This window comes from Euprymna scolopes, chromosome 25 (genome assembly GCF_053919585.1).
Source record: "Euprymna scolopes isolate OS-2025 chromosome 25, ASM5391958v1, whole genome shotgun sequence".
Taxonomy (NCBI): Eukaryota; Metazoa; Mollusca; class Cephalopoda; order Sepiida; family Sepiolidae; genus Euprymna; species Euprymna scolopes.
In genome coordinates, this window is record NC_136506.1 from 24553592 (window position 1) to 24578264 (window position 24673).

At 34.3% G+C, this 24673-nt stretch overlaps 1 protein-coding gene and 1 pseudogene across 1 annotated transcript in view; both read left to right on the forward strand.

Moving 5' to 3' along the window:
- The window catches only part of LOC145247293 (glucagon-like peptide 1 receptor), a 567758-nt gene that overhangs the window by 308370 nt on the left and 234715 nt on the right, over positions 1 to 24673 (forward strand). The window lies entirely within an intron of this gene.
- LOC145247656 (U2 spliceosomal RNA) lies at positions 5185 to 5311 on the forward strand (annotated as a pseudogene).

The following is a 24673-nucleotide window of genomic DNA, read 5'->3' on the forward strand; positions in this document are numbered from 1 at the left end:
CGAAACTGAAACCAAACCTTATGATGAATTCTTGATAAAATTATTTATAACAAAAATAGATGACTTAAGTGCCATCAGATATAATCAAAACCGAAACTAAAGCTTACAAAGAATTCTTGGTAAAATTATTTATGACAAGAAATGGAAGTACATGACAATTCCACGACACGGATGTAAGCGTGACACGGAAAATAACACACACGCTATCGCATTAATATATAGATAAAATAAAACGTGCGATAGCAAAGCACGGGTTAGTCTGCATATAAAATATGAGTATAAAATTACAAGCGATCCCCAGGCGCATGTATATCTCTTTTAATGGAGATGACGACGTTAGGTTTTTGCAACTCTTGAAGGGAGATATCAACGTCTTCCTACATACAGCGCCTAATATTCCTTAATTGGTCACCCATCTAGTACTGACCAGTTATTTTCATGGCAAATGCTCGTCTGAGCTCTAATCTCCGTTCTCCCGTTGAAAAAATTTCACGAAAAACACTCGTCTAATTGAAACTACTGTCAATAATTTCCCCCACACTTTATCTCTACCTAGACCTAAATGTAGATTTTATTAACAAAGCTTCTTTCTTGAAACTGCACGTTTCCAGAATTTTCTTCCGTTTCCCTGCTTTCCAGCCAACTGCGATATGGTTGTCTTCAAGTCCAACGTGAACAAATTTTCAATGAGCCGTCCCCTTAAATAATCTAATTTTCCAAATTTCTACTACTAACGACTACTGTGATATTGTCCCATTGGCTCATTTACTATTATCCTCGAATGGTCTCCGGGCCTTGATAAGTGATGCCTTCTTTGTAAAAAAAAAAAAAAAGAAGTCGCCGACGCTATGTTTTTGCATGGAGGTATCGACATTTACCTATATATAACGTCTAGTATTCCGAAATGGTCGCTCATCTGGTACTGACCACCAGCATCATGACACAAGGCCGTTTAACTGAAAAATAACGTCATGCATATTAGGCAAAGCAAGCAACAACTGTCGAGCAGTCAGACTATCGATAATGAATGACAGCTTTTTAAAAAAATACATGATTTTTTTTTTCAAATATGTTTAAAAGAAAGGAAAAACAACGAACAAAATTTTCGAAAAATAACGATTTCGATTTATACTTAAATTTTTTTTTTCAAATATATTTTTAAAAAAAAAAAGATAAATAATAAATAGGATTTTTACTTAAATTTAATTTTAGTCAATATGAATTTTTAAAAAAATACAATAATTAATAAAAATTGGAAATTGTCTCTGCGTGGGTTTTTCATTAACCGAGTCAATAGTCGGGACATGATATTAGGCACTGCCCGGTTATGTATCTGAGTGTTCGTAAGCAACATCCGATACTTTCCGAAACCATCCGATTCCACAAATCAACCACAATACAACAAGGCATTTTTTTTAATTTCGCACAATTGTACTATATGAGTCTGGGAGTGTTCTTAAATAGTTTTTGTATTAAAATGCTATTATATAAAAACATTTTTAATGAACAGTAGTTTCTCTACAGTGTTTTCTGTGCCATACTATTGCGCATGCGTTAAACTAATAGCTAAAAGTTGTTTAATTTTAACATTTTCTTAACTGTTTGTCGGGTTAGTTCACACAGTAGGGAATCCGGCTGCATCGCTAAATGTTTTGGTTTTAATTTTAGCTAATCGCACCCGAGTCGTTTGTTTTTTTTTTTGTTTTGTTTTGTTTTGTTTTTTTTACTTATGAAATCAGTAATATATATTAGGTACAATATAATATTCAACAGATAATTGGCTCTGTAATAATAAATATAAAATCTGCATGAATTAAAATACATATAAAACGTATTTTACAACCCGGTAAAGTTTAAAATACTTCTCTAACACAGAAGAGACGTTGCGAGCCTGTCTTTGTTTTACCGTTATTTCCATGGCAAGTGCTCGTCTGATCTCCAATCTCTGGTTTCTCCCTCGCCAATCTTTTCGAAAAACACCCATCTAGCTGAAGCCACTCTCTATCTGTGCCTAAATCAAAACGTAGATTCCATGAACACAGCTTCTTTCTTAGAACAGCACGCCAGTGGAACTCTGTTCCGTCTGCCTGTTTCCCACCTGACTACAATTTGGATGTTTTCAAATCCGACGTAAACAAATTCCTGATGAACCGCCCCCTTAAGTAGACACTTTATGAAATCTCAACACTAACGTACAACGTACTGTACATTCAATAACCCTTATCCCTGAGTGGCTTCCGGGCCTTGATAAGTGGTGACCTCCTTGTAAAAAATAAGTAGCGTTATGTTTTGCTATGACTTTCCATGTGATCAATATGAATGCCATTATTTCAATAATCGTTGTGGTGACCTTTATTATATGTTTTACTTTCTAATTATTTGCCAATGTTCTTTATTTGTTTTCTTCGGTTAAATCAGTTAGACTCGCGCTGTTGTTTTCTTATTTCACATTTTCATTTATTTCTCCGGCTTGCTCATTGTTTTTTTTTTTTGTGTGTGTTTTTTTGTGTTTTTTTTTTGTTTTGTTTTGAGATGATACTTATTTTTGAGCATTCGTCTTTGATAATTGCTTATTTCTTTTTTTCGCGGACAGTTATTTGTCGAAATCTTTCTGCATGATTATATTTGGTGTTCGTTTACGACTCAATGTCTCCTTTACATCAGCTCTTACGTTTCGAGATATCCATCATGTGCTAACATCTTGCACATTAACTGGCATATATACCTGAAGACGGACACAGACACACACAAACACTCACACACACAACCATGAATTAATCAAATGAATTCTGATATATACATACGTTCAATACACACACACACACACACACACACACATATATATATATATATATATATATATATATATATATATATGATTGATTGATTGCAACGTCTTGTCACTGTCGAGTGCCACTCCCTCAGACACTTAAAGTCCATGAGCCCAAAAATGATTTCCATCGCCACAGGACCATTTAAATAGATAAATGCCTGAGGGAGTATCTATACACAGATGATGTTACAGAATCTTAGCTTTGTACTACAGCTAAGCCTCTCTCTCTCTCTCTCGATTCAAAATGTGGAGATCCAGCAACAAGCAAGAGCAAGATAGTTAGCAACAAGTTGAACTGCAGACCAGCTTAATGCGGGTATTGGTCTCCCGCATTATGTTTTTTTTTTTTTTTAAATCAGAGATTTGCTTTTCCTAGAAAGGTTGCCTTCACCACGGCTTACGGGAGCCCTCTCCATCCCAACACACACATACATACACACAAACACACACGGTGCTAGTTGACTGTTGACCCCGTTAAATGGTTCATTCGCCCTTTGGAAGGTCTGTTTTTTATCCTTCAGGGAGACTAGCCACCCTCCTCACCAAACAAGTCTGGTGGGGAACCAGTTTAGTCGCCGGTGATCCGACCATGAGGCAGGTAGTACTAGGTTACATGGTACCAGTAGCATATGACATGACCTGACACACACACACATACACACACACACATATATATATATATATATATATGTTAAATTTTAAATATATAAATTTCATTGTATGCAAGACAAAGAATATAGTATAGTAAAATATATTTCCCTAACCCATGAGTTTTCGATGCTTATACATCTCCTCGGAAGACACCATTAGCAAATATTAGAAAAGGTGTTGATTTGCTAAAGGTAATGAACATAGAAAATTAAATTAAATGTTTTTAAAGATTTTAAATCATTTTAGCTACATAGAATAAAGGAAATTGGATATTGATGCGGCAAAAAAGGATATTGAACTTCAAATCGAAAGTGTATTGTAAATCCTGATATGGAAGTTCTTGGTATTCGGCAGGTTAAAAGATCCAACGCGTATATTCAAGTGTCTAGACATAAAATTGGTTGAATAGTTTGCTAGAGACCGCAAAGGTTACATCTTTTGAACTTTGACCCTTTGGCAGTCAAAATTTCTGCCAAAAACCATTTAAAAAGCTTGAATTCTGTCTGAATACACCTTATGTAAAATGTCAAGTGTTTAGACGAAAAATTGGCTGAGTAATTTGAAAGAGACCGCAGTGGTCATTTTTTATACTTTGACCCCAATTTTGATCCCTTGACATTTATTGTTTTGGGCTCAAATCAATATAGAAAGTTGGATCCATGTCCAAGTAATTATTAAATTTCAAGTGTTTAGACCCAAAATTGACGGAGGAGTTTTGTAGAGTGTTCAAAGCTCAAATCGTTGAACTCTGATTTCTTGGCAGCCAAATTTTTGGCCAAAAACCGATTAAAAAGATTTTCCCAAATGTCAACACACCTTATGCCAAATCTTGAGTCTGTATACAGAAAATTGGCCGAGAGGTTAGGTAGTGAAATGTACACATACAGACACACACGCAAACAGACAATTTCCCTTTTATAGATATATAGATATTAAAAAGGAGTCACCACTTATTAAGACACGGAACCCACTCGAGGATAAGGATAAATGTATGTACAGTAGTAAATGGGAAAATGTCGTAGTGGTGAACATTTGGTAAAGTTGAATACTTAAGGGGGTGGCTTATCAAGAATTTGTTCACGTTGGACTTGAAGACAACCATATTTTAGTCAGTTGGAAAATAGGGAAACGCGACAGTCGGGAAAAACAGGAACATAGGGAAACGATAAAATAGAGAAAGACTCGCAACGTCTCTTCTGTGGAAAAAATGTTGCAGTGAAGACAAAAGGGCGTCCCCCACTAGGCTATGAAGTCTATTTTGAACTATGTTAGGGTATGATAAGCTGTTTCTAGCAGCTTCTGTCCAGATGTGACAACAGTACTCCAGCCATTGGACATACTTGGCTCTTATACAGGTTGAGAATTGCATCTGCACTGAGATATCTACTGGAATAGTAGAACAATCCCACTATTTTTTTCCATCAGCTTTGGCAACGGATTTCATGTACGTGTTCCATTTTCCCTTCACTCCTCGCATTAAAAATCGGCCTTGTGCCTAATTTGCTCGGTGGGGGAGAAAATAAATACCAGCCCCACATATAAGACCTTGGTAAATGTAGGGGCAACCCTTCATATCAGTTGTCACTATCCAGCTCTCCTGCTCCCCGGGGACTGGTCCCCATTTCCCCTTCACTCCTCACTTTAAAAATCGGCCTTGTGCCTAATTTGCTCGGTGGGGGAGCAAATAAATACTAATAAATACCCTTTTCTTGGCCTTTTGGCCAAGATCAAAGTGTAGTTTCTGTTCTTACTACATGCTGTACTTATTGTGATATAAAGTGGGGGATCACTTTTCTGTATTAATTTAATGTAAAATGATCACCCGCTTTACAACCAGTTAGTCTCAAAGCCATTCAAGTCATTCTCCAGATCATTCGTTGTTTTTCAAGGATTCCAATTATTTTTTAAGCATTCAATTCATCCTTAAGTTCATTAAAGTCATTCTAAGTAATTTACTTTTTATTTATTTAAGTCATTTCAGCCCATTTCTCTGTCATTTTATTTTATCTTTAAGAACTTCATGTCAATCCTATATTCACGCATTCATTCATTACACGAGAGCACACGACTAATCCCTATCGGCCTTGTTTTTCTGCGAATACCTCATTTAATTTCTTATTTTCCTGTGATTTTAGTTGCTTTTTTGCGTGTGTTTTATATATTTTTTTTGGCTATGTACGATTAAAATGAGCGACGTTTTCAGCCCCAGAATTTATTCTCCTACATACAAAAATAACATTACTTTTGTAACGCCTATCGTATTGTCGTATGGCCTTCATTAAGAAATACAAAAAATTGCGTATCTTCCATAAAATTACATGTAAAATAAATACGAAAAGTATATTTTTCTTTTTTTTTTTTAAATATTCGTTTTCTTACGAATATATTTTCTGATATGTTTATGCATAATGCACATTAATGTTTATTTAAGGTAGGGAATACTCGATCGAATTTCGTTGCCTTGGTTAGTTCTTTTTTTAGAAATTACCACCGCTTTGCCTTAAAAGCCAGGTACGGCCAACTATGGAGTACTGTTGCCACATCTGGCCAAGAGCTGCTAGAGTTCAAAATAAACTTCGTAGCTTAGTGGCTTTTTTCTCTTGCCTGGAACCTCTTTCCCACACAAGAGACGTTGCGAGCATGTTTTATCGTTATTTTCATGGCAAGTGCTCAGCTAAGCTCCAAACTATGGTCCCCCCTCGTCAAACTTTCAGGAAAAACACTCGTCTAGCCAAAACCACTGTCAATAATTTCCCCAACTCTTTATCTTTTCCTAAACCTAAATGTAGATTCCATGAAAAAAGCTTCTTTCTTAGAACTGCACGCCTGTTGAACTGTCTTCCGATTGCCTGCTTTCCAGCTGACTACAATCTGATTGTCTTCAAGTCCAACATAAACGAGTCCTTGATGAACCGTCTCCCTAAGTAATCCAATTTACAAAATTCCCACGACTTATGTGTACTACGCTATAATCACATTAACTAATTAACCCCTATCCTCGAGTGGTCTTCCGGCCTTGATAAGTGGTGATTCCTGTGTAAAAAGTATCTCTACTACTATATAAAAGGAACTGGACCACTGTGTATGTAAGTTCGTTCCCTAATGACACAAAAACAGCAGCGCCGATTTTTTTGAAATTTCACACTTTATGTGCTCGTCAGTGTTCTTTGATAGGTTTTGTATTGGAATGTCTACAATAAATATCAATAATCGATAATCGAAATAATCTGATGAAAGAAGGAACATACGATTTTTACCAAAGTTAACACCTTACAAGATCTAACATCACAAGTGCATTTGAGAAGTTTTCTTACCATACAAGCCGAAAGGCCCGACATGTAAAATCAACAGTAGGTTCTACAATATGATATATTCGAAATGAGTGTTTCTGTATAAAACATTATTGAACTAGGATACTTGACTTATTCATTTTAAACTCCAATTTAAGATATTATCACCGCACAAGTAGTAAGCTCAGGCATATAAACTCAACAGAATGTTCTTTGATATAACAGGGCGTTTGCTCTTTTCTTTGGCCAGCTACCAAATTTCGTTTTTTATGCAAAACCAAAAAATGTTTTCTTATTTCTCTTTTTGGCAATCGCCGCCGGGAAATTATCACGATTACGTATCTTTGTAAGAGATTATCTTGAAACCGTCATATTTTGGAATAATTATTAGTAAATAGTAGGCGTTGCCCGGGAATATTTTACATTAATTTCTGTATTATTTCGATTTATGACACTACTATTTGTATCTTGACAGTTATTCTCAGAATGTTTCGGCCGATAAAACCCCAGGGCTTCTTCAGTTGTATTTTGTCGAACTCGGGAATCTGCACGAATTTCGAACGGAACCTTTTATTTAGTAAACGGATATTTAAGCCGTGGAATTTTTTTATTCGGTCGCAAAATCAACAGAAACTAGGACATTACTGCAATAACATGTTCAATGTTGATTGCGGTGTTATGCTTCCTATGTGCAGTTCTAGGAGGGCCATCCTGTCAGATTTTACCTCCTCTGTTTATGAAAGGCTTATTGATAGTTGTCTGAAGCGTTTTTGTCGGAGAATGCTGACCGGCATGTACAGGCACCTTTTGTACGGTCAGAGTGATTCTCCTCTGGAGTGCGGATTTTTCCGACCCTAGTTTCATATTTCTCACGGTAGGAGAGAAATAAACACTTAGCATGCTTTCGATCCGTCAACCCTGACTGTGTAAAAGTTTTAAATAATTCGCAATTGTGTTCCTAGTATCGCTTGCCCTGAGGATTGAACCTTCAACCTCCAGAAGAGTATCTGTTAGAACTGAATTTTACGTTGTGCGAAAAACACTCAAGATAAGAACACTCGTCCGACAAATCAAGACAATACAAAATTATCAATCCTCACCTCATCAATTCAGAAACGTTCATCTTTGAATCGCTTTTTGTCAACTATGCCGTTTTGGGGGTAAATTCTATTGCAGCCATGTGAATAATTTAGAGCGAAATTGGTCTCAGCATTGTTTCTAAATAATTTACTTTTGCTTAAAATTTAGTAACAAAAAATAACATTATAAACACTTATATCTTCTGTCATACACGTGAACGCTAAAATAAGGAGTCACCACGAAATATATTTTAAAAAATTAGATTTATTTCATTAAAAAAAAACAAGAAAATATATTAAGAAATATTCAGTTGTTAATACCAAAGAACCTCGTCGAAACGTGCATATGTCTTTTCTGATGTTTATATAGTTTCACTTCTTATAGCTGTACATGTGTACTGAGCACATGTAAAAAATATATTAGTTTAAATTTGAACGTCTTTAATCCTTCATATTCTATTGTTTTACTCTCTTTAACATGTCTTTCTAATATAAGAAATAGGACAGTTCTCTCGTATGGTCTGCGAAGGGTGTGATAATAAGTTGCTGTATATAATTGATCTAATGATGTTTTATTAAAATAAATTCAGTTTAGAAAGTAATCTTTATTTCTATATATATATACTAGCGGGAGGGGGGAGCGGTTTGCCCGGGCGTAATATATGCTTAAATATGATATTTTAATTTTTCCAGATTTCGTGGGTATTATTATAGAGTCAAAGTATGCAAACTCAGTTACAATATAATCTAATACTCTGAAGTCTTGTTTTCACTTGTCAGAGATCATCTAGGGAAACAGGCGAAATCGATAGCTTGAAGTATACATTTTATGAATTTATCAGACGTATAAAGTGAGCTTAGTAAAATAGTGTCCAAAGGCCGTACACACGCACACACACACACATATATATATATATATATATATATATATATATATATAGAGAGAGAGAGAGAGAGAGAGAGAGAGAGAAAGAGAGAAAGAAAGAGAGAAAGAGAGAGAAAGTGAATTGAAGTTTTGGTTTTGGAAATACATAAATAACAACGATATATATATATATATATATATATACACTTGTGCCCGATATTATTCATACCCCTCGGATCTTTGAGATTTCTATAAGAATATTGCTCAAACCAGAAGGTAGACAATATTAAAGGGATTTCAAACAATAAATCAAGCATAAGCATTTAATTTAAACTCAACAAATAAATAAATTATGCAAGTTTGAAACATTATACAAAGAAAAACAATAATGGCACTAGTTCAAAATTATTCATACCTCTCTTACTAATAGTCAATAGCATGCCCTTTATTCTTAATAACTGTCTGTAACCGTTTGGGATATTTATCAACAAGGTTTTTACAAGCATCAACACTGATTTTTGACCATTCTTCAATGCAGTAGTTCTCCAAATCCCTCAAATTTCTAGGTTTCCGCTTTTTAACCTCAGTTTTCAATATGTGCCAGAGGTTTTCGATAGGGTTCAGGTCGGGACTCTGGCTAGGCCATTTCAAAACATTAATTTGATTATCCTCAAACCATTTCTTGACTATTTTGGCAGTATGTTTTGGATCATTATCCTGTTGAAGGACCCAGTTTGGTCCTAAATGGAGCTTCTCCGCATCCTGTCTAATGTTTTTCTTGAGTATCTCCAAATATTGCTCCTTCTTCATGGTTCCATCTATCTTGACCAAACTACCTGGACCACTAGCCGAAAAGGAGCCCCAAAACATTAGGCTACCACCACCATGTTTCACCGTGGGTATGGTGTTCTTTGGGTTGTAAGCTTCTCCTTTCTTCCTTCAAACGTAAGAAGCATCCATATGGCCAAACAATTCAATTTTTGTTTCGTCAGTCCACAAAATACTTGAGAAAACGGACTCTGGAGAATTCACATGGGTCCTAGCAAACTTTAGACGTGCTGCAAGGTGTTTTCCGGTGTGCAATGGAGTCCTTCTTGGTCTTCTTCCTTTCAGACCATTTTCATGCAGAGTCCTTTGCAATGTTTGCCTTGATATTTTTATGCCAGAAGACTCCAGATTTTCTAAAATGTCCTTATTAGTGGTGGTTGGATTTGCATTAACACTTCTTACAATATTCCTGGTGGCTCTAGCAGACAGTTTCCTTTTTCTTCCTCTACCAATCAAGTTGTTTGTTGTGTGGTGGCTCTGGAATTTTTTGATGATGCTCTGTACTGTTGCTGTAGGGACCTCAAATTTCTTGAAAATTGACTTGTAACCTAAACCATCCTTATGTGAATTCACAATTCTATTTATTTTAGTCCTAAGATCATTACTAAGCTCTTTTTTCTTCCCCATTCTAATAATTTTTATTCTTTTATTGGTTTTCAGTTGATATCATTTTAATTTCTGAAAAATGCAAAAAACGAAATGAAATTAATCAAAGGTTGTATAAAAGCATTCAAAATAAGAATCAAACAGAAAACAAACAGTCAGAAACTCGATTAATACTGAAAAAATAAGGGGGTATGATTATTTTTGAACATTGCAGATTTTATAAATAGCTGTATATTTCTTTTATTACAAGTATCCCGAGATTTTAAAATGACGAAAATGATCAGAAGAGGTTTATTAAGAATATGTATCAATATGGACGTAAACAATAAATTCTTACAAAAGTTACACCTAATAAACTCAATTTTCAAGGGGGGTATGAATAATATCGGGCACAACTGTATATATATATATATATATATATATATATATATATATATATATATATAATATACAACTGAATGTGTGTGTGTCTGGTCACGAATAGGCTCCTATATGGTTGACTATTTTAAAAAACTGATTGCATATAATGATAGAAGATGTATCGAGACACAGGAATGGGTATGTTTGATCTGGCAGAACAGTAGTTCATTAATATTGTGGGGTCTGCGTTCGTGGCTGGTCCACAAAGTATGAAATTAAAAAATTTTAAAATGTAAAAAAAAAACGTTTACAAGAGTTTTTGATATAGATGTACATAAGAATACTTTGATAAGTATGTTTTAACTTAAATAGGGATGGTATAATATAATTGTGCGGTCTGCGTTCGCGCTTGGCCTCCATAGAATGAAAATAGGCACAAACTTTAATAAAGACTTTTCATATCTATCTGCGTAAGTATACTTTGATAATTATGTTTCAGTTTGAAGAAATATGGTATAATAAAATTATGGGGTGTTCGTTCGCGCCTAACCTCCATAGAATGGAAATATGTCTCAAAGTTTAACAAGGTTTTTTAATATAGATCCACAGAATATTGTGATGTGTGTCAGTATGAACAGGTATGGTATAATAAATTATGGGGTTTATCTATTTTATTTTTACTTTCATCATATTTTGCTTTGGTTTTGATACCCCCAAATTCGAAGCTATCTCTTTACAACCCTTCCTTTTCATAACCTATCATACTTTACTAAATCAGATTCCATTTTCTGTAGGCTGTTGTTGAACCCAGTCAACGACGGGTACTTTTCCTAAAACTTATGGAGAATATATATATATATATATATATATATATATATATATATATATATATATATATATATATATATATATGATCTGCATATTTTTAAAAACAGATCGGTTAAATCGTTACATAACTTTTTTCGGACATGATATTTTAAGGACCTTTCGAGTCCAGCTTTGAATTAGAAAACTTTCTCACGGATTTTACAAATTTCCTGGATCTGAAACATCTGGTCTTGTGTTTTTTTCCAAAATGCTCATCTTCGAATGAAATATCTGACTTTTGTCTGTTGAAAGGCATTAACAAAAAAGTTCTTTCCCATTCGCATCGATTTTCCTTCCAGCGCACATACACAAAATTATAACGGTTTCTTTTTTCGGACCATTCAAAATTGTCTAGCGCTTTTCTTTTTTTTGTGTGTCGAGCGTCGGTTGAATGGAAAGTCCACATGGAAATCACTTTTGTGATAACGACTTGCGTCCATATTAAATAAACGTCTTTGATTTTCTATTTCTGTAGCTTTTCTTTTTTTTCTCAATATTTGGATTGTATTTAAGTTGGTTATTTGATCCACTGTTTTAAGGCCTTTCTGTTATATACTGGGTGGTATGGCGGTGACGTCTATTTTATTAGCACCAAGCCTGTATTCTAACTAGCCGAGATTTTTTAATATCTCGATAGATAGAGAGATAGTTCGTTTGACATTTATGCATATATGTTTGTTGTAAGTCGTCTAGTGAATGGAATGACCGCTGTTCATTTATCTATGAATAACGAGACGCTTTGTTATAAAACAACTTGATTTATTTAATAAACATTCATATACACATAATACGGCGGTGGAGGTGGTGGTGGAGATAGTGTAGGCGGAGAGGGTGTGGTTGCGACCGTGACAGGCAGTTGAGCGTCGTCTGTCCTCCCCTTTCTTCTGTCACTCTCTGACTGACCCTGACTCTTGTTTATCATTTCTTTTTATGAATTTTCGACCTCCTATCCGTTAACCAATTTACGTCATCGACCCACATTCTGACCCTGTCGATGTTTGCTTTTGGTCTTACTTGCGGCCGAATTACGTCATCTTATTCCCGGGTTTCATTTTTGTCGGTCAGGGTTTAAGTTCATCCGAACTTTGCTCCATTCAACGGTCTTTCCCATAAACTGACTTGCGTCATAGGACCGGGTCATCCAATTCCAGGTTCCATTTTTGATGGCCCGGATTTCCAGTTCATTCGCACCTCTCCTCTCTCTATTACATTGGAGATATTGCTTAGTTGCAAACAGATTCATTTGTAGAATTTCTGTTAAAATGTATGTTTTTACGAAGGGTGTTACAAAATTAATGGCTCCTATTTTTATTATTTCTTATTTATTTTATTATATTGGATCAGAGGCGATTGCAACTTGCATTATTATGATTTCTAAATTCGTGCATTCATGACTTGAAACTTTTATCTTTCTATTACATACATTGAAAGTGTGAGACTCTAAGAAAAAAAACTCGTATCATCGTTGTGCGTTAGAAACAGAGATGTGTCAGTAAATTCCTAGTGATCTTTATCAATTTGTTGATTTGATACATCATTGTAATACAGCTTCCTATTATAGTAATTTCTTTCCAATAACTGCATGTCTGTGGAGCTCTCTTTCTGTTGACTGTTTTCCTCTTACTTATAAACTTGATTTTTTTCAAGACTAAGATCAATTGGGATCTTTTGTTTTTTGCGATAAGCATCTTACGTCTCTGTTCACACCTTTTCTAGAGCACTTTTCACAAAAAAAAAATGTTCACGAGGATTTTAAAAAATGTCAATTTGTCGACAATAGTCGAGAGACACCGGAAGGCTCCCTTTCCATTACTGCACCAATTCTTTTCACAGATTTTCCCCACTTACCCTTGATCCTCACCCATCGATCCTAATCTGGCAATGCTAAGAGTTTAGCAAATTATAACATCTGATCCATCGATCCATTAGCGAAAAAGCTTTTCATTATTTATTCATTTATTGCTTGCGGCTTATTATCCTCATCTTTTTGTTGTTGCTTTACGAAGTTTCGGCCAACTCTTCCTCTGGCCTTCATCCGTAGAGATTCAACGTCTCTTCGGTGCCCGTAGCGCAATAAATAGAGACGTTGAATCTCTATGGTTCCAGGTGAGCATTGTCTGAAGATAGCAGTTTCAATCCTACCCAAAACCGACGAGAGGATTAGTAGGCTAAAACATAGTGAGACGACAACACTATGGAAAGCAGTTAGAAGATTCGGAATTCTAATCCCGTCGCTGTTAAGGCTAAAGGAATAGTTGGACGAAAATTAGATATATTAAAATAAATTAAAAGTAAAATTTATTAAAATATTTGTTTATTTTCGTAATATTACGTTGTAATTTGCCTTCCAAAGCGAACTTGATGCGTATTTTATTTTATTCAAATTAAATCAACGCTTCTATAACAGAAACATCTGAGAGACCGCGTGCGGATCATTACTTCTTTCTCCAACTTTATAACGTGGCAAAACAAGAAGAAAAAAGAAAGAAAAAAGATGTACAAAAAACTGAGGATGACTCCGAAATATATTTAAACTAGCATTACGGCCCGGCGTTGCCCGGATGTTTGGAGGTGTATGCTGAGCAAAAAAAAAAACAACAAAAAAACGGTCAATTTCTTTTTAACTTTGACACCTATTATGACCTCTTAACATTTATTGTTAGAGGCTCAAATCAAGTTATTAAGTTAGATCAATGTCCAAGGAACCTATATCTAAAATTTGAAGTGTTTAGACCCAAAATTGTCGGAGGGGTTCTCAAAGGTCAAATTGTTGAACTTTGACCCCTTAACAACCAGATTTCTGTACCCTGTATATCAAATTTCGAGTCTGTGGCGCAGAATGATTTCTGTTGTTCTGTGAAGAGATAATAGATAGACATTTGATTTTGTTTAATAAAGAAATTCAGTTTCTTAATCATAATAGCATTTTTTTTATGGTCACCACTTATCAAGGTCCGAAGGCCACTCAGGGATAAGGGTTATTGCGTGTACAGTAATCAATGAGATAGTGTTGTAGTAATCATTAGTATTGGGGGTTTTAATAGAGTGTCTTACTTAAGGGGCGGTTTGTCAGGAGTTTGTTTATGTTGGACTTGAAGACGTCCAAGTTGTAGTCAGGTGGGAAACAGGCAAGCGGCAGAGAGTTCCACTGGCGTGCAGTTCTAAGAAAGAAGCTTTGCTCATGGAATCTACGTTCGGATTTAGGCACAGATAAAGAGTGGGGAAAATTATTGACAGTAGTTTTAGCCAGACGGGTATTTCTCGTGAAAGATTGGCGAGGGGGGACGAGGGATTTGAGCTCAGACGAGCACCTGCCATGGAAATAACGATAAAATAAAGACACGCTCGCAACGTCTCTTCTGTGGGAGAGAGGTTGCAGGGAAGAGAAAAGGGCATCCCCCAGTAAACCACGAAGTCTATTTTGTACTCTGTCAAGGCAGGATAGGCTGTTTTTAGCAGCTCCTGCCCAGATGTGGCAGCAGTACTCCATCCTTGGACGTACTTGGCTTTTATACAGATAGATAATTGCATCAGTAGTGAGATATCTTCTGGAGCGGTAGAATGATCCCACCATTTTTCCAGCGACATTGGCAACAGATTTGATGTACGTGTTCCATTTCAGATCAGGAGTAAAGGTCAAGCCTAGAAGTTTGTCAAAACATGGAGCCTCTCCAAGACGAGAGCCATCCATTTCATGACTGGATATATTAGTCACCAACTTTTCCAATTATCAGCTATGTAAAGAGAAAGGATTAGTAATCTTGTCCAGGGATCGTGGTTTCAAATTAAAGTATACGTATTTGCAATTGGACGTCTTTTGGATTTCTGTTATGGAATAGTATTCAACTCTAATTTTTTTTTAAATCATAAAAACCTTACTGCAATTCTCAATTCCGTTCTCATGTCAACTGGAAGTTTCTTACCTAAACAAGATTAAACATTTAAAACAAAAGTGAAAGACTTTAAAAATATGGAGAGTGTCTCTTTCAACATTCACACACATATTGCATCAGTAGTTAAAAAAAAAAAAATACCCGGCATAACAACCCCAATAACATTAACTATAATTCCATACCAAACATTGACTACAGGATATGTTGATTTATGGGTACACAAATTCTCATTATATAATCTTTTTTTTTTATGATTTTATTACAAGCTTTATAAGCAGAAAATATTTTCTTCTTGTAGTAGGTTTGCCGTGAAATTTTAAAACCTCAGTAGTGTGCCGTCGTGCAGAAAAGGTTAGGAATCACTGTTCTAGTTAATGAAATCCCGCATCTTACATGACAAAGATTTGAACCTTAAAACTTGAAAGTTCGACCAGGGTCAAAATATGGCGGCAGCCCAACTTCCGGTGTTTCATGAGTTAATCCCTGGGTTTTATGTTCTTTGGTAATAGCAACTGCTATGATAAATTTAAGCCCAATCAAATGAATGGCTTTTGAACTATTAATATATTGTATCAAACTTTGAAAATACTTCATAAAATCTTGACTTATTCTTAATAATGAAATATATAATGAATTAATGTAAGCTTGTTTGTCTATTTCAACATCCAAATAAGCTATGCTTATTTTGATGTTTGATACGACGTATGTTTTATAATACTATATATGCATATGTGTATATCTATATATGTATAAACTATTATATATATATATATATATATATATATATATATAATTAACTTTGCGTGCATGAGATCCGTCTTGATAGGTTTTAAAACGGTTGATCCTATCTTTTGTAAATTGCACATAAAGGTACTTTATATGACTGGTAGTGTTCTTAGAAATGTTTGCACAAAAATCCATCCGATAAGTATCGAAAATCGAAAAAAAAAACGATCTTTCTTTCTTATAGATAAAAAGGAGCATTTGTACTGGGGAATATTTTGCGTTACAACGATCAAAGGAAATAATAAAATCTCAGTAGATTATTTCTTCTTTAAAAAAAAACTCAGAATTATTGTCATCTGGAGATATAGCTCAGTGATAGAGCATTCGACTACAAGTCGTGTGACCCTCTGTTCAAACCCGAGTATATCTCACCAGAATTTATTGTTTGACACAAGGAATATATAGAGGGGAGTTATGTTAATTTCCTTAATCCATGGATTTTCAATACTGGCTCATATCATCAGAGGAAACCGCATTTCATTTCGAATATATATATATGATTAGTTTTTTTTTTGGGGGGGGGAATCCAGCAGAAATCTCAATTAAAAGGAAAATCTGAAAATAAGAGCGTATTCATATATTATGTACAGAAAGTTGTTAGGTGAGACAAGTCATTGGTACCGTCAGTTTCAAGCCCGATAATTAGGACCGTTTAAGATGTCTATATCAAGCTATCTTCAGCCAATACTCATCTCTTAGATCCTCTCGTTTATTACCTTCTACTTTTTGTGGTGGGGCGTAATATAGAGATGAGTATTGGCTGAAGAGAGCTTGATATGGATATCTTAAACGGTCCTAATTATCGGGCTTGAAACCGACGGTACCAATGGCTTGTATCATCTAACAACTTTCTGTACACAATACACACACACACATATATATATATATATATATATATATATATATATATATATATATATATAGTAATCTGCAAATACCGACAAATACTCTTTCTTAAGTCTGCTTAATTTGCATATATATTTTATAAACAGCTTCTAATAAATTAATATTCTGTAATGTACAATTGGTTTATTTAGTAGCGTTTCCGTTGTCATAAAGTATCCTTTCAGTAATTATCTTCTGCTATATATAGTAACCTCCCTATGTATAACATCTTTTTTTACTTTTTTTTAATTAAGTAATATAGTACTTGGTCTGTTACTACGGTAAAATGCTCACAGGCGTTACCTTCTCCCGTTATTGGGCGATCCTCTCGATTATTACCTACTACTTTTTGGGATGGGGCGTAATATTGTATATGTTCGTTCTACCTGATACCATTGTTCCAGAAATATTTTTTACGGTTTGAAAGTAGGTAGTGTACTATCTATTTATCTTTACCGATACTCGCTCCCAGGCATTAACTCATTCTTTAAAAGGTGAGTTCGTCATTATACCATCTGCTCACTCCTTATATACGTAGTGTAGCATATATTCGTTAACTACGATGTCATCTTGTTAGACTTCCAAAACTAAAAGGGTAGATAGAGCACTGTTTCTTCTCTAAATAAATTCATTAATATAATTCAGAAGATCAACATTTATGCTGATGACCAGGGCTGTGACAACAGCGTATTCTTTTTATTATTTTGACTCTCGAATATATATCCGACGGAGTTAGACACAGTTAATCAACCGAGAAACACATCAGTTTGTATAAAAACATATAAGACATTAATGGATATATACTCGAGAGTCAAAACAATGAAATGACACAAGCCTTTATTGTGGTATTGCTTCTTACCCATCTTTCTCGGATCAGTTGAAATATGCAATTGATCTAGAAGTTGATTTAAACTCAGTTATGGATTGATTAAGAAAATACTTGTTTCGTTTAATCTTGTTAAAATTCATCCATTGCCCTTCCTGAGATTCTGAGGCATAGACTGAAGTTCATTAAAATAGCGGTAAAGCAAAAATAAATTTACAACGTCTCTTCGTCGAGAAAGAAGTTGAAAACAGGAGAAAATGACTCCAACTACTAGATTAACATTTATGCTGATGACACCACCTGGTATTGCTTTCACTCATCTTCCTCGGATCAGTTGCAGTATACAGTTGACTTAGAAGTTGATCTCGGTTCAGTTATGAATTAGGGCAAGAAATGTCTTGTTTCGTTTAATCCTGTTAAGATTCATCTATTGTCTTTCAATCGTAGGTGTGCCCCTTTTCTTTCTGAGATTCTTGTTGTTGGCTCTGCTCTCGATTAGAAATCGACTCTTAAATGCATTGGTTTTTCTTTCTCATCAAATCTTTCTTTGAAAGGTTCGTAATCATACCATCTCTTCACTCTTTACATATATATATATATATATATATATATATATATATATATATATATATACGTAGTGTAATATATATTGGTTAACTACCATACTATTCTGTTGGACTTTCAAAAATAAAGGAGTAGAGAGAACACTGTTTCTTCTCTAAATAAATTACCTTACAGAAAAATATAATTCAAAGGATCAACATTTATGCTGATGACACAGCCCTCTATTCTGGTATTAATTCTGACCCATCTTTATTGGATCAGTTGATACAGGGTGACCCAAAAAAACAAAAGCTAAATGGAGGCCATCTAGAACATATGCTGTAGAACGGAGAAAAAAAGGCCAAAGACCCTAGTGTTTTGATGTGATGTTTTGAATATAATAAACTAGTTATGACCAAAACACTAAGAAACGGGGCCTAATTAGAGTGTGGGCCCGTTTTTTTTGGTCACGCTGTATATGCAGTTGATCTAGAATTTGATTTGGACTCAGTTATTGATTGGGGTAAGAAATGGCTTGTTTCGTTTAATCCTGTTAAAACTTACCCATTGCCTTTCAATCGTGGGTGTGTCCATTTTTTTCCTGAGATTCTTATGGATGGTTTTGGTCTCGAGTGTAAATTTACTCTAAAACTTTCTTTCTCATCAAATCTTTCTTGGAGTTCATATATTAAATCCATTGCTATTTCTGCTTTTCGTAAAACCAGTTCTCTCTATCTCTTTATACACTTTTTCACACCCGAGGCTATTTAAAAAACCTACTACTAAATCAGGTATTGTCATATTTGGGTTGGTGAATATGTATTCCGTTTTAAAAATATTGATAAATTGCAGAACTTTATCTTTAATTTGATTGGTCCTACGCTTTCTTCTTCACTGCAGCCTCTCTGTAAAAAAAAATTGATTTTGCTAGTTTCGGTCTTTTCTACAAATACTATAATGGCTTGTGTTCCTCAGAATTGTATGGTTTATTCTATGCTTAAATTGTTCCAGCTCGTTTGGCTCGTTCGTCAAGAGTTCTCCATCAATTCGCTGTTTTCATATTTCAGTGTAATACAGCTTTCTATTCCGTTAGCTTCTTTCCATGGACTGCAATTCACAAAATATAAAATATAAAAATATATTTGTTCGTAAAAATATGAATTTAAAATATGTGTAAGGTAATTTGAAGCCAGGTGTGATTTTGTTAGCCGCCATTTTAATTCGTTTCACCGCAAGTATTAAGACTTGTCACGAATACGGCAATTTTAAATTGTATCTTGAAGATGGAAGAGCCTCAAAATACGATCAATTTATTTACGTTCAATTGCAATAAATAACGTGGAAAAATGCATAAGCTGAAATAATTGGGAAACAGTGATAAGAGTTCACTTGTTAATTATTTATGCCTTGCACATTATTTTTCCCGCTTAAAAAACTGCTTCATTGTTTTCGTTTTCAATGTTAATGACAAATGACTATACTGGTTATTAAGAATTAATTAGACACTTTTGGAAAGGTGCGATGTGCTTTTACCAAGTTTATAGACTTTTTTCATATAGGCACTTTTTTTTATAGTACATATAAAACTCTAATCGAAGTAATCTCCTCCACCTGCAATTCACTTGTACCGTTCGAATAACTTTTGGAAGACCTCATGAAAGTCCTCTTGTGTGAACGTATCAGTGATCCTCCTCGCAGTTTCTTTCAGCTCCTTAATTGTCTCATAACGATAGCCTCTAAGGTTTTCCTTAAGCTTCGGCAGCAAGAAAAAAAAGTTACAGGGAGCAAGGTCTGAACTATAGGGAGAATGAGAGAATGTTTCAACTATCTCCTTACTGTCATGACAACATATTTCTTTTTGATATTATCTGAGCACCCTTGGGACAAACTTTGTGCAAATCTTTCACATTGATTATTTCCTCGCGAATAATTATGTTAACAGTTCCCACACTGACATCAAACTGTGCACTTATTGTCTCTATAAAAACCCGACGGTCCTTATCCATCAAATTTCTTTATTTAGCCAATCAACTCTTGTGTTTTGACTTCTTTACTCCTTCCATACATATAATCTCTCACTATCACTCCCTAACCTCCTTTGAATCTTTTTATGCCACTCAAAAACTGATGCTTGATTCATGCAAGATCGTCTAAAAGCAATCCGAAACATTCCATACGTCTCTTCGCAGTTTTTGTTTTCAAATTTAAAACAGAATGTAGTTGCATGTCGTTCTTTTAACGTGTCCTCACGCCCAGATTGCATTTTTGAAATCTACCAGCTGTGAGAATCAAGCCTTAGTAAGGTGTATTCCAATTCCTGTTGTATCAGGTTATTTGAACCTGAAATCATAAATTTGGCCGCTTATTTCATAAGATGTATAGTGATAACATACTGAATTTCAAGAGTCTACGACAATTTGAAAATCTGGAATCTTATTGTAGACACCTCATATATATATATATATATATATATATATATATATAACTACTTCATTTATTCGCATAAATTTAATATACGAAAGTATAGATTTATGCGTAAACTTTAAGTATTTACTTCAAAAGTGCTCAATGCGTAGGTAGAGCTAGTTAGTAATTTATAAAATATATATGGCGATTAAGCTACACTGAATATTCTGCGTTTCATACAACTATAGGATTCGTCAGGCTTATGCGCATAAGCCTGACGAATCCTATAGTTGGATGAAACGCAGATTATTCAGTGTAGCTTAATCGCCATATATATTTTATAAATTACTATATATATATATATATATATATATATATATATATATATATATATAAGTGAAATACAAGGGGATGCAAGGTTTACCTTATATAAGCAATGGTAAACTTCAATCTAATATAAATACTATGTATTTATATTAGATATTTTAATATGAACGAAATAAAAAAGCTCAATAACACACACAATATTTTATTATAAGAGAAAATAAATTAAAACTGTAAGTTGAAATTTACAATCAAATTTATTGTTCGACTGAATACTCCAAAAACCAATTTACAAAGTCCTTATTCCGCGAAGTTTCTAAAAATGATATTCTTTCTATTCTTCTCATCATAGCAAGTGTAGCATTATTTGAAACTCCGCAGAATAAGGACTTTGTAAATTGTTTTTTGGAATATTCAGTCGAACAATAAATTTGATTGTAAATTTCAACTTACAGTTTTAATTTATATTATATATATATATGTATAACTACTTAATTTACTCACATAAAATTAAGATACGAAAGTATAGATTTATGCGTAAACTTTAAGTATTTACTTCAAAAGTGCTCAATACGTAGGTAGAGCTAGTTAGTAAGTTATACAATGTATATGGCGATTAAGCTACACTGAATATTCCGCGTTTCATCAACTCTAGGATTCTTCATAAGCCTGAAGAGTCCTAGAGTGGATGAAACGCGGAATATTCAGTGTAGCTTAATCGCCATATACATTTTATAACTTACTATATGTATATATATATATATATGTATGTATGTATGTATGTATATATATATATATATATATATATATATATATATATATATAATCTCGAATCTTATTGAACGAAAATTGTTATATCTTGAATGATAATTGATGTATTCTCACAATTACAACTTCATCTCTTCTGGCATACTTTTCTGAACAAAAATGTCTCATAGCAATACCTGATCCTGAAGCACACGATCGCAACGGTGTCTCGCGAGAGACGACTATAAACAAGCTTTATCCATACACTTAACTTGGTATTTGTGTTAAAAGCGATTCAGTCAGTCTCTTTATCAATAAGCTCCTTGCATAATAATCCATGTGGTTGTAATTAGGCAAGGTGTTTAATGGAGCCAAATCTAGTAGCTAGTGAAGTTTTTCGAAGTTCAGAGACAACCACTTTTGAATGTTCCTGGAGATGTAACACGATGCTGAGTTCGGTTGCCACAATTACCCGCTCTACTGCATGTAATTATCTTTACCGTTATATATTCGCTGTTATCGATCTTCAAATGTGTTTTTCAGTCTATTAAATTTCTAAACATCAACTTTTGCCATATATATGTGTGTGTGTTTTTGTGCGTGTATGTGCGTGTGTTTGTGTGTGTGTGTGTGATCGTGTGTATATGTGTGTTTTCCGTTTTTCCACATGTCGAGAAGAGAGTGATATAGTCTGATCAAATATATCCATCTCAAGCACAATTTCCTGAGGAAGATCGTTTATGAAAATCAGGAATAATAAAGGCAGGTTTACGCTGTGGGGAAACTGCAGCGCCCCCAATCGGACACTCTGGATTGAAACATAAATACAAAAAAATGCCGCAGTCAAAAATGATCTTTCCATTTACTAATCGGGGACAGGAAAGATGAAGTTCAGCACCAGAACAGATACTACACCGTACTCTAATCGTACGATATACACATGAGTTAGATAAATAATATCAAGTCAGTGCAAAATATTTTGCCGATATAAAATTTTATCTAGAAAATTAAAAACTGTTTATTTTTTTTAATTTTCATCCCAAACTATAAGGAACTTTACCCTATAAAACTTGATACCGTCTGACAACAAGCTCATAACTGCTTCGCTTGTAAAATTCTTGTTGGGAAATATGAATCTGATTTATGTTCAATCTCCTCTCCTGATGTTACCCTAAAGCCATCTAAATGATTTTGTAATCCTAGATATATGTGATAATCTGAGGGCACTAGGTCAGAATAATATGCAGGATGGGTAAGATTTACCAATAAATTCTTCTAAAAGATGTTTGATCAGTAGTATTTCGTAAAGACAGGCACTATAACGATGAAAGATAACTCCATTTTTCTTTTGACTAAGTATGGTGGTTTTCTGGTCAACCTGGATCAGAATATTGTTGAATAGTATCGGTGTATAATAAGAATGTAAATATACTAACTACTAATTATAGTGGGGTTATAAGTAGTTAAATGGATTAATCCTAATCTTATAAATACAAGACTGATAAATTAAAAAAAAAATGTATCCATTTTAAATGTGGAAATTGATGAATCGCACAGGTAAGAAATTCATTTTTATACTATGAAAAGGTTAGTAATTGCAATTAAGAATAGGAAATTGGATCAAAATGTTTGTAACATGTCTTCTTCCTAAGATTAAGGGTGGTGGTGTTTGATGAACACTGCTGGGGAGCCATGATGTAATATACTGTTTTGTTTTTAAATCCCTGAAACAGTGTTTCATGGTAAACAACTGATGATCCCTTGAAAAATAAAATATTGGTATTATAGTAAATTCGAGAGAGTTGATGCAGTGATTGCAGGTGATTAAATGACTTACTGACTAGATGGTTTTCTAACGAATGATAAAAAGTAATTTTTTGTATAGTTTTAAAGGTTAAAAACTTCAAAGACTATATATATATATATATATATATATATATATATATATATATATATATATATAGGACGGCATTTATAACGGAGGTTGAGACTTTTATTAACATTTATTTATAGGATAGATATGAGAAGGGAATTCATTATTGATGATGGGGCCGACAGTTTGGAAGTGTGTTTCATATAATGTTTATTTACAAAGACGATAGAAAAAAACACATCACCTTGTTATTGAAATAACGACGAAGACAAAGGCTTACAAGTAACATGATGACAGTATTCCATCTGGATGAGCATGGGCAGGTATTCGATACCTCTAGATTTCTACATTGTCTTGTCTCCCTTTCTGCCTCGCTTCCGAAGGGGGCCTCGCTAACTCAACTCTCCTGACTCTAACTGTCAACTCTGAACTCTTCTGACTGACTCCGGCTGACTCTTACGAATCCGAACCTGAATATACTGTAAACTATCTTTCTTTGTGACGTCAGATCGTGCTCAAACATGTGAGTGTCTTCTCACATATGTCCCCAGAACGATTTTGGCAACATAAAGAACATTCCTAAATTGATTGTTCATTCTGCTTCTCTGACCTAACTAGTTGTATAGTTATTTCTTATATAATGGACAATTCTTCACATTCCTAGAATTGCATCTAAATTACAATATGTATTTTTTTAACTTTTGATTACTAGCATTTTTCTTTAATAAATATTATTTGCAATCCTATTTACTTCGTTTCTCTAATTACTGGAATTTGTCCCTTTCAATATGCAACAATATTACAGAAGATTATGTAGGATGCTTTAACGATCTTTAGTTCTCTCCCTGTGCAAAAGCTCTGGCAACCAGGTCGGAGGGTGAGATTGAAAAGTCAGAGCGCCTTCCGAGAAGGGGCACTTTGATCTGAAAAAAAAGTGGCCGGTTGGTCTCGTCGGAATTCCCCGGAAAATTCGCATCAGGCGACTAGCAATAAACTAACCCATTCTCAAAA